A 9,574-nucleotide genomic window follows, 5' to 3' on the forward strand; every position below is an offset into this window, starting at 1 on the left:
AGCCTGCGGTGGCCGCTGGCCTGGCACGGGGAAGGCGGAGGAAGCTAGATGGTTGGTAGGACTCCCTCTAGGACTTCCTTTGGAATCAGGGACGGATGCAGCGTATTTTCGTGGCTACGACTGGATATCCCCGCGTAGAGGAGGAGCTTTGAGAGCGCTGCCACCGAACACTCCTCACCACCGAAAGTGGGAAACGTCTTCCTTGGAGACTAGCACTCCCTGCCCAACCCGGATGGAATTTGGTTTTCTGCGCAGGGTCGCTCCCTGGAGCCCGTTTCCAAATGACCTTCAGAGGGAAGGGAATCTAGGGAGGCCGATTCCAGGGGCGAGGGTGGAGGACCCAGGCCGGGCAGCAGAGGATCGGCGTGGGCACCAGAAGCGGCTTGCCGCTTCCTAGTGTGAGAGGTGGAAAGCGAAGCCCGGGGGGGTGCCGGGACACTCGGAATGTAGACAAGTTTGGTGCCCAGCGAAAGGAAGAGGTGTGGACTGAAAGTACGAACTTGCGAAGTCATCTACAGTAGCTGGTGGCTGGCATCACTGGAGTGAGTTGAGTCTTTCAGAGCCATGGTTTCCAAACTGGAGAATGCAAAGCTCTAGGAGTGTTGCGGCCAGGAACGTTTTCAGGACACCAATGTTTATTATCCTATATCCTAAAATGTTGCCTAACAATAGACTCTTCTCCCGCTTTACACAAGAACGGCGCACCCCTCGCCAATCCTCACTCCAATCTTACAGCGATGTGTCCACCAATAGGGTAGGAACGTCTGGGCCACTGAACGCCATGGAAAATATGTAGATACTGATTTCCCAATTGGTTCTCAATTATTGGTTTTCAACAAAATTGAAGAAAGACCTGAGTTGCCAGGTGACATTTTAAAATTGGTGATAAAAACTAAAATCAGGTGTTGGTACTCCAAAGAGATGGTACTCCAAAGGGATGCTTGCTCTAAGTATCTCCTCCCAAATACATATTATTGTAGCAGTTTTAACATATGGTCGCAAAATTGTGTGTTTTCTTGTTGTTTTGTTTTTTCTTTTGAGACAGAGTCTCGCTCTGTTGCCCAGGCTGGAGCGCAGTGGTGCGATCTTGGCTCACTGCAACCTCCGCCCCAGGTTCAAGCGATTCTTTTGCCTCAGTCTCCCGAGTAGCTGGGATTACAGGTGTCTGTCACCACGCCCAGCTAATTTTTGTATTTTTAGTAGAGGCAGGGTTTCACCATGTTGGCCACGGTGGCCTCCAGCTCCTGATCTCAAGTGATCTACCCTCCTCGGCCTCCCAAAATGCTGAGATTACAGGTGTGAGCCACCGCGCCTGGCCTTTTTTTTTTTTTTTTTTTTTTTTGGAAACAGAGTCCGGCTTTGTCGCCTAGACTGAGTGCAATAGGGCGATCTCAGCTCACTGCAACCTCCACCTCCCGGGTTCGGGTTCAAGCTATTCTCTTGCCTCAGCCTCCCCAGCTGCTGGGATTTCAGGCACACGCCATGATGCCCGGCTAAGTTTTGTATCTTTACTAGAGATGGGGTTTCACATGTGTGGTTCAAGCCTGTAATCCCAGCACTTTGGGAGGCTGAGGCAGACAGATCACCTGAGGTCAGGAGTTTGAGACCAGCCTGGCCAACATGGTGAAACCCCATCTCTACTAAAAATACAAAAATTTGCTGGGCATGGTGGCATGTGCCCGTGGTTCCAGCTACTCAGGAGACTGAGGCAGGAGAATGGCTTGAACCCAGGAGGTGGAGTTGGTTGCGGTAAACCGAGATCACACCACTCCAGTCCAGCCTGTGCAACAGAGTGAAGCTCTGCTTTAAAAAAAAAAGGGGGCCGGGCACGGTGGCTCAAGTCTGTAATCCCAGCACTTTGGGAGGCCGAGACAGGTGGATCACGAGGTCAGGAGATTGAGACCATCCTGGCTAACACGGTGAAACCCCGTCTCTACTAAAAAATACAAAAAACTAGCCAGGTGAGGTGGCGGGCGCCTGTAGTCCCAGCTACTCGGGAGGCTGAGGCAGGAGAATGGCGTGAACCCAGGAGGCGGAGCTTGCAGTGAGCTGAGATCCGGCCACTGCACTCCAGCCTGGGCGACAGAGCGAGACTCCGTCTCAAAAAAAAAAAAAAAAAAGGAAAAAAACAAAACAAAAAACCTGGGTACCCTCTCATGATAAGGTTAATGAAAATCACTACCAGAACACCACGTTAGAAGTTTAGGATGGCCAAACAGGAAAAAGATATTTTTAGGAGCTCCCTCTCCAGTAACTGCTTAATTCACTCAGTTTACCAGAAAGCTGATTTGATGCAGATGCCGACTGGAGTGTGAATTATTCTACCATGGTGAAAATATGGAGGCCATTCTCACATCCTCAAATACAGTATTCAGAATGCTCATAATTATGATTCCCAAGCAGTGGAATTATAAAGATAGCTTTTCTTTTCTCTATGTTTTCCAGGTGGTGTTTGTTTAAGAGATAGGGTCTTACCCTGTCACCCAGGCTGTAGTGCAGATCATGGCTCACTACAACCTCAACCTTCTTGTCTCAAGCAATCCTCCCTCCTTAGCCTCCTGAGTAGCTGGAACTCCTGGCATGTGCCACCATGCCTGGCTCATTTTTCTTATTTTTTTTGTAGAGACGGAGTGTATTAGTGTGTTCTCATGCTGCTAAGAAAGATATACCTGAATCTGGGTAGTTTATAAAGGAAAGAAGTTTAATTGACTCACAGTTCGGCATGGCTGGGGAGGCCTCAGGAAACTTACAATTATGGCAGAAGGGGAAGTAAACACATCCTTCTCCACATGGCGGCATCAAGGAGAACTGCCGAGTGAAGGGGAGGATGGGAAAACACTTGTAAAACCATCAGATCTTGTGAGAACTCACTCACTTCACAAGAACAGCAGGGAGGTAACCACCCCCATGATTCAATTACCTTCTACCAGTTCCCTCCCATAACATGTGGGGATTATAGGAACTACAGTTCAAGATGAGACTTGAAGGCCAGGTACAGCGGCTCATGCCTGTAATCCCAGCACTTTGGGAGGCCAAGGCAGGTGGATCACGAGGTCAAGAGATTGAGACCATTCTGGCCAACATGGTGAAACCCTGTCTCTACAAAAATTAGCTGGGCATGGTGGTGCATGCCTGTATTCCCAGCTACATGTGTGGCTGAGGCAGGAGAATCACTTGAACCTGGGAGTCAGTGAGCCAAGATCACGCCACTGCCCTCCAGCCTGGTGACAGAGTGAGACTCCATCTTGGGAAAAAAAAAAAAGATGAGATTTGGGTGAGGACATACCCAAACCTATCATTTTGCCCCCGGCCCCTCCCAAATCTCATGTTCTCACATTTCAAAACACAATCATGCCTTCCCAACAGTCCCCCAAAGTCTTAGCTCATTCCAGCATGAACTCAAAAGTCCAAGTCCAAAGTCTCATCTGAGACAAGTAAATCCCTTCTGCCTCTGAACCTGTAAAATTAAAAGCAAGGTAGCTACTTCCTAGACAATGGAGGTTACAGGCATTGGGTAAAAATACCCATTCCAAATGGGAGAAATTGGCCAAACAAAGGGGCTACAGGACCCACGCAAGTTTCAATTCCAGACCGCAGTCAAATCTTAAAGCTCTAAAATGATCTCCTTTGACTACATGTATCACATCCAGGTCACACTTGCCAAGACCAGCTTGGTCGTGGAGACCCCAACTCAGTGGCACTAGAGGAATAAAGACACAGACACAGAAATAGAGTGCACAGTGAGATCAGGGGGCTAACAGCCTTCAGAGCTGACAGCCTTGAACAGAGTTTGAGCCACCTATTTATTGACAGTAAGCCCGTGATAAATGTCGTTTCTGCAGTTTATAGATTGACTAAAAGTATTCCTTATGGGGAACAAAGGGACAGGCTCTGGCTTGTTATCTGCAGCAGGAATGTGTCCTTAAGGCACAGATCACTCATTGCTCATGCCGTTGTTTGTGGTTTAGGAACGCCTTGAGTGGTTTTCCACCCTGGGTGGGCCACGTGTTTCTTGCCCTCATTCCAGTAAACCAGCAACCTCCAGCGTGAGTGTCATAGCCATCACAAGCATGTCACAGTGCTGCAGAGATCTTGTTTATGGTCAGTCTTGAGACCTGTTCTGAGCAATGCTGATACAAGAGGTGGGTTTCCAAAGTCTTGGGCAGCTTTGCCCCATGGCTTTACAGGGTACAGCCCCACTCCTGGCTGCTTTCATGAGCTGATGTTGAGTGTCTATAGCTTTTCCAGGCACACAGTGCAAACTGTTGGTGGATCTACCACTCTGGGGTCTGGAGGACGGTGGCCCTCTTCTCACAGCTCTACTAGGCAGTGCTCCAGTGGGGACTCTGTGTGGGAACTCCAACCCCACATCTCCTTTCTGATCTGCCCTAGCAGAAGTTCTCCATGAGGGCTCTTCCCTGCAGCACACTTCTGCCTGGACATCCAGGCATTTCCATACAGCCTCTGAAATCTAGGTGGAGGTTCCCAAACCTCAATTCTTCTGTGAACCTGCATGCTCAACACCATGTGGAAGCTGCCAAGGCTTGGGGCTTGCACCCTCTGAAGCCATGGCCTGAGCTGTACCTTGGCCCCCTTTAGCCATGACTGGAGTGGCTGGAACACAGGACACCAAGCCTCTAGGACCTGGCCAAGGAAACCATTTCCCTCCAAGGCCTCCTGACCTCTGATGGGAGGAGCTGCTCTGAAGGTCCCTGACATGCCCTGCCCTGGAGACATTTTCCACATTGTCTTGGAGATTAACATTTGGCTTACTACTTTTGCAAATTTCTGCAGCAGGCTTGAATTTCTCCCCAGAAAATGGGGTTTTCTTTTCTATTGCATAATCAGGCTGCAAATTTTCCAAACTTTTCTGCTCTGCTTCCTCTTGAATGCTTTGTTGATTAGACATTTCTTCTGTCAGATACCCTAAATCATCTCTCTCAGGTTCAAAGTTCTACAGATCTCTAGGGCAGGGGCAAAATGCGGCCAGTCCCTTTGCATAGCAAGAGTGACCTTTGCTCCAGTTTCCAATGAGTTTCTCATCTCCATCTGAGACCACCTCAGCCTGGACTTTATTGTCCATATCACTCTCAGTATTTTGATCAAAGCCATTCAACAAGCCTCTAGGAAGTTCTAAACTTTTCCACATCTTCCTGTCTTCTGAGCCCTCCAAGTCTCTAGGAAGTTCCAGACTTTCCCACTTTTTTTTTTTTTTTTTTTTTTTTTTTTTTTGAGACGGAGTCTTGCTCTGTTGCCCAGGCTGGAGTGCAGTGGCCGGATCTCAGCTCACTGCAAGCTCCGCCTCCCGGGTTTACGCCATTCTCCTGCCTCAGCCTCCCAAGCAGCTGGGACTACAGGCGCCCGCCACCTCACCCGGCTAGTTTTTTTTTTTGTATTTTTTAGTAGAGATGGGGTTTCACCATGTTAGCCAGGATGGTCTCAATCTCCTGACCTCGTGATCCACCCGTCTCAGCCTCCCAAAGTGCTGGGATTACAGGCTTGAGCCACTGTGCCCGGCATCCCACATTTTCATATCATCTTCTAAGCCCTTCAAACTGTTCCAACCTCTGCCTGTCACCCAGTTACAAAGTCACTTGCACATTTCTGAATATCTTTATAGCAGCACCCCACTGCCAGTACCAGTTTACTGTATTAGTCTGTTCTGATGCTTCTAATAAAGACATACCCAAGACTGGGTAATTTATAAAGGAAAGAGGTTTAATTGACTCACAGTTCAGCATGGCTGGGAGGCCTCAGGAAACTTACAATCATGGTGGAAGGGGAAGCAAACATGTCCTTTACATGTTAGCAGGAATAAGGGCAGTGCAAAGTGGGTTAAAGCCCCTTACAAAGCCATCAGATCTCGTGAGAACTCACTCGCATCACGGGAACAGCATGTAGGTAACCATCCCCATGATTCAATAACCTCCCACTTCCCATGACTCATGGGGTTTATGGGAACTACAGTTCAAAATGAGATTTCGGTGGGGACACAGCCAAACCATGTCACAGAGTCTTGCTATGTTGCCCAGGCTGGTCTTGAATTCCTGGGCTCAAGCAATCCTCCTGCCTCAGCTTCTCAAAGTGTTGAGATTACAAGCCTGAGCCGCTGTGCCTGTGTTGCTCAAATCAGAAATAAAATAGCATGGTGTGGTGGTGTGCACCTGTAGTTCCAATACTTTGGGAGGCTGAGTGGGGAGAATCTCTTGGGCCGAGGAGGTTGAGGTCTCAGTGAGCTACGACTGCACCACTGCACTCCACCCTTGGTGAAACAGCAAGATACTTCCTGGAATAAAGTGTCCTGTGTCCTCATTGTCACTTTCCCCCACCATGTCTCAGATTTGTCCCTCCTTAGGTCTACTGCCTCCCACCAGCCTGCTATTTGTAGTTCTATTACTGCTCATTGGGATTATCACAACCAAGTCTTCCTGTTTCAAGTTTTCCTACCCTGATGAAAGGTTACAACTTTCTTTAAGAAGCTGCTACCTGCCTTTCGGATAAAACTCAGACTCCTTCTCAGCTCAGTGTTTCAGTGGGTCCAGCAAGTGATCGCCCAGTCCTGTTGGAACCCACTGCTTTTCAGTGCACCCACCCCATCCGCATCTCCATGTGGTCTTGCCTCCTGACTTTTGCCTTCCCCCACCTGGATTGCCCTTGTTCTCCCCAACCCTGCTCTCCTAACCTTGTCTGTTACATCAAGGCCCACCTGAAAGTTATCTCCTTGCAAAACCTCACTTCACTCAGTTTTTATGGAAAATCTGTGTGATATGATGGTCCTCAGTTACAAACTAGAGTATTTTATTGTGGATACGAGAGTCCTTAATCTCATTTGGCTCAACTGTATGACGAAGTCTGATACAGATAATCATTTCACTCAAAACCAATTATGATGTCTTACTCATAATACATTTCTTTAAAATGTTAAAAAGCCACCAGTTCCCCACTCCACAATCAGTTCACTTTTTGCCTCAGTTTTTGCTTGGGATATTCTGCATAGAATGACAAATGTTAAAAAGGAAGTTGCAAGTATTGTGACTATTGTCTCACCTGTAAGAATTAATTATTTTGGATGGAGTTAATAAATTTAAGAAGCAATTATTTTGACTGATGGATCTTCTGGACTTGACAACAAAAAAGGAGTATTTTGTATATTTTTTAACACACAGAAAAAGAGACATTGGGCCAAGGCATGGTGGCTCGTGCCTGTAATCCCAGCACTTTGGGAGGCTGAGGCAGGAGAATCACTTGAGGCCAGGAGACTGATACCAGCCTGGGCAACATAGCGAGGCCTCAACTCTACAAAAAAATAGTAAAAATTAGCCAGGCATGGTGGCATGTTCCTGTGGTCCCAGCTACTTGGGAGGCTGAGGTGGAAGGATCACTTGAGCCCAGGAGCTTGAGGCTGCAGTGAGCCATGATTGCACCACTGCACTCCAGCCTGGGTGACAGAGCAAGAGCAAGATCCTATATTAAAACAAAAAGAAACAAAAAGAAAAAGAAATGGTTTATTATACGTGTTCCTTAGAAAAAGAGAAAGAACTCTGAACATAACTGAAATATTTGGGATAAGGCTTTTACCACCACACAAAAGCCTACTTGGGAGATGAGAAGGGAATGGGCCATGACCTTGTAATGATGTAGGAGTTAAGAAGACATTACATAGGTAGATAGTGAGGGTAGGGAAGTCCTTGGTAAGGTTTTTCTTTTAATGAAAAGCAGCCCCAAATTATTTTCCTTTCTAACAAAGAGCAGCCTGTAAAATTGAGTTGAAGACAAAGTGGTGGCAGTTGAGCCCATCATGTTCAAGATGGTGGCTCCATCTTCCCTTCTCTGCCAGTCATATGTACAGTAAGGAGCAGACAAGATGGCGCTGGCCAAGGGGAAAACACATTTGCATAACAAGATTAGGATGGGGCGGCCAGCCTTCCCCCACACTTTGTAAACATCATACCTGATCAAACCAATCTGTGAGCCCTATGCAAATCAGACATCACCTCCTCAAACCTGACTATAAAATCTGGTGCATCTGCTGCTGGTTGGTCTTTTCCTCTCAGAAGTCCCCTCTCTCTCACTAGAGAGAGAGCTGTTTTCCTTTTTCTTTCTTTTGCGTATTAAACCTCTGCTCCTAAACTCCTCATGTGTGCCCATGTCCTAAATTTCCTGGCCCGAGATGACCAACCCCGGGTATTTACCCCAGACAATGTGGCTGCTTCACTAGTAACTCTAGATATGAATTTAGCCTCACAGGAATTTTCAAGCCCCAGTGTGGCATAACTGAGGCAGAATCACTTCCATGTCCTCAATACCAGAAGTACCAAAGGGAGTTGCTGGACCTGTGGGGCCAGGGCTTCAGTGACCATAATGCAATGATCCATAGCCCCATATGGGCCCATAACTGAACACCAACCAGATGGGGCAGCTGGTGGAAGGCTACTGTCAACCTGAAATGAAGAAACTGTTATTGAACCAGAATGGGGTCCAATTGCCTGGTGCAGTAAAAGTAGATACCCACACCAAGGTTTTGCAGCAGTAGTGAAGAAGGAATTAATGAATTTTACAAGTATAATCAAAGACCACCAAGAAATTTTTACTTTTTCCTTCAAAAGCTGAGTGTAGGGTAGCCCCGCCCCACCCCATGTAGTCTAACTTAGAGAAGCATACTAACTGCCTGTTTTTCCTTCTGTGCTCAGCAAGCCTTATCTGTGCTCACCAGTTTCACATTCCTTGAGGCTCAGCAAATTCCTGCTTCACCTCCCTAGTGCAGCTGCAAAGTTACAAGCACAACTGTTTTCCTTGGGAAACTGTTTTCCTAAGGATGTAGAACATGTAGTATAGATAAATGTAAAAGACTGATCAACTGCCTTTGTTCTCGCTTCTGTAAGTATGCTTCCTGCATCATGTAGCTCCCAGCCACTGACTGCTTAAAAGATGGCTGCTTTCTTTTTCTGGTGCTCAGACTTTCCTGGACGCTAGTCCTACTGAGCCAGGTGATCACCTTAATAAAGGCTTTCCTGAACTCCGTTTGGTCTCTCCTGTCTGATTGTCCCACAGCATTTCTGGGGGCTCGTCCAGGATTAGAGACGACAGGTTTCTGTATCCTTTGCCTGTGGCCTAGAGCCCCAGGATGCAGGAGATTTGGGACCCTTGGCGCCACTGGGTAAGACTTAGCCTAGAAGGAGAATGGCTGTCTCATGTCTTGGAGCCTTTCCCTGACAGTGCCAATGGAACTGACTCCGGAGTTGCAGGACAGTCACAGGAGCAGCGTGCAGGCAGATTACTGAACTGCAGTAAAGTTGGGCCCCAGAAAAGCCCATCCCATAAGGACAGAAGGGGAGCTTGGTCACCTCCTGGGGAATGACCACTTATCCAACCCAGAGTGGCTGGGGGTGGCAGGAGTGGCCTGCCAATTTGGATGAACCTTGTGTCCCCACTAACAGGTGAAAGTGGTTCACTGGATCTGGAGACAGAAACTGGGAGTGCGTGGGTGCATGTGAACCTACCTGGGACATGAGAAAGGCTCGTTTCATCTGATGAGGAGTCCTGGGGTAGGAGTTGTGTGTGTATGTGTGTGAAT

This window comes from Macaca nemestrina, chromosome 8, assembly GCF_043159975.1.
Source record: "Macaca nemestrina isolate mMacNem1 chromosome 8, mMacNem.hap1, whole genome shotgun sequence".
Lineage (NCBI taxonomy): Eukaryota > Metazoa > Chordata > Mammalia > Primates > Cercopithecidae > Macaca > Macaca nemestrina.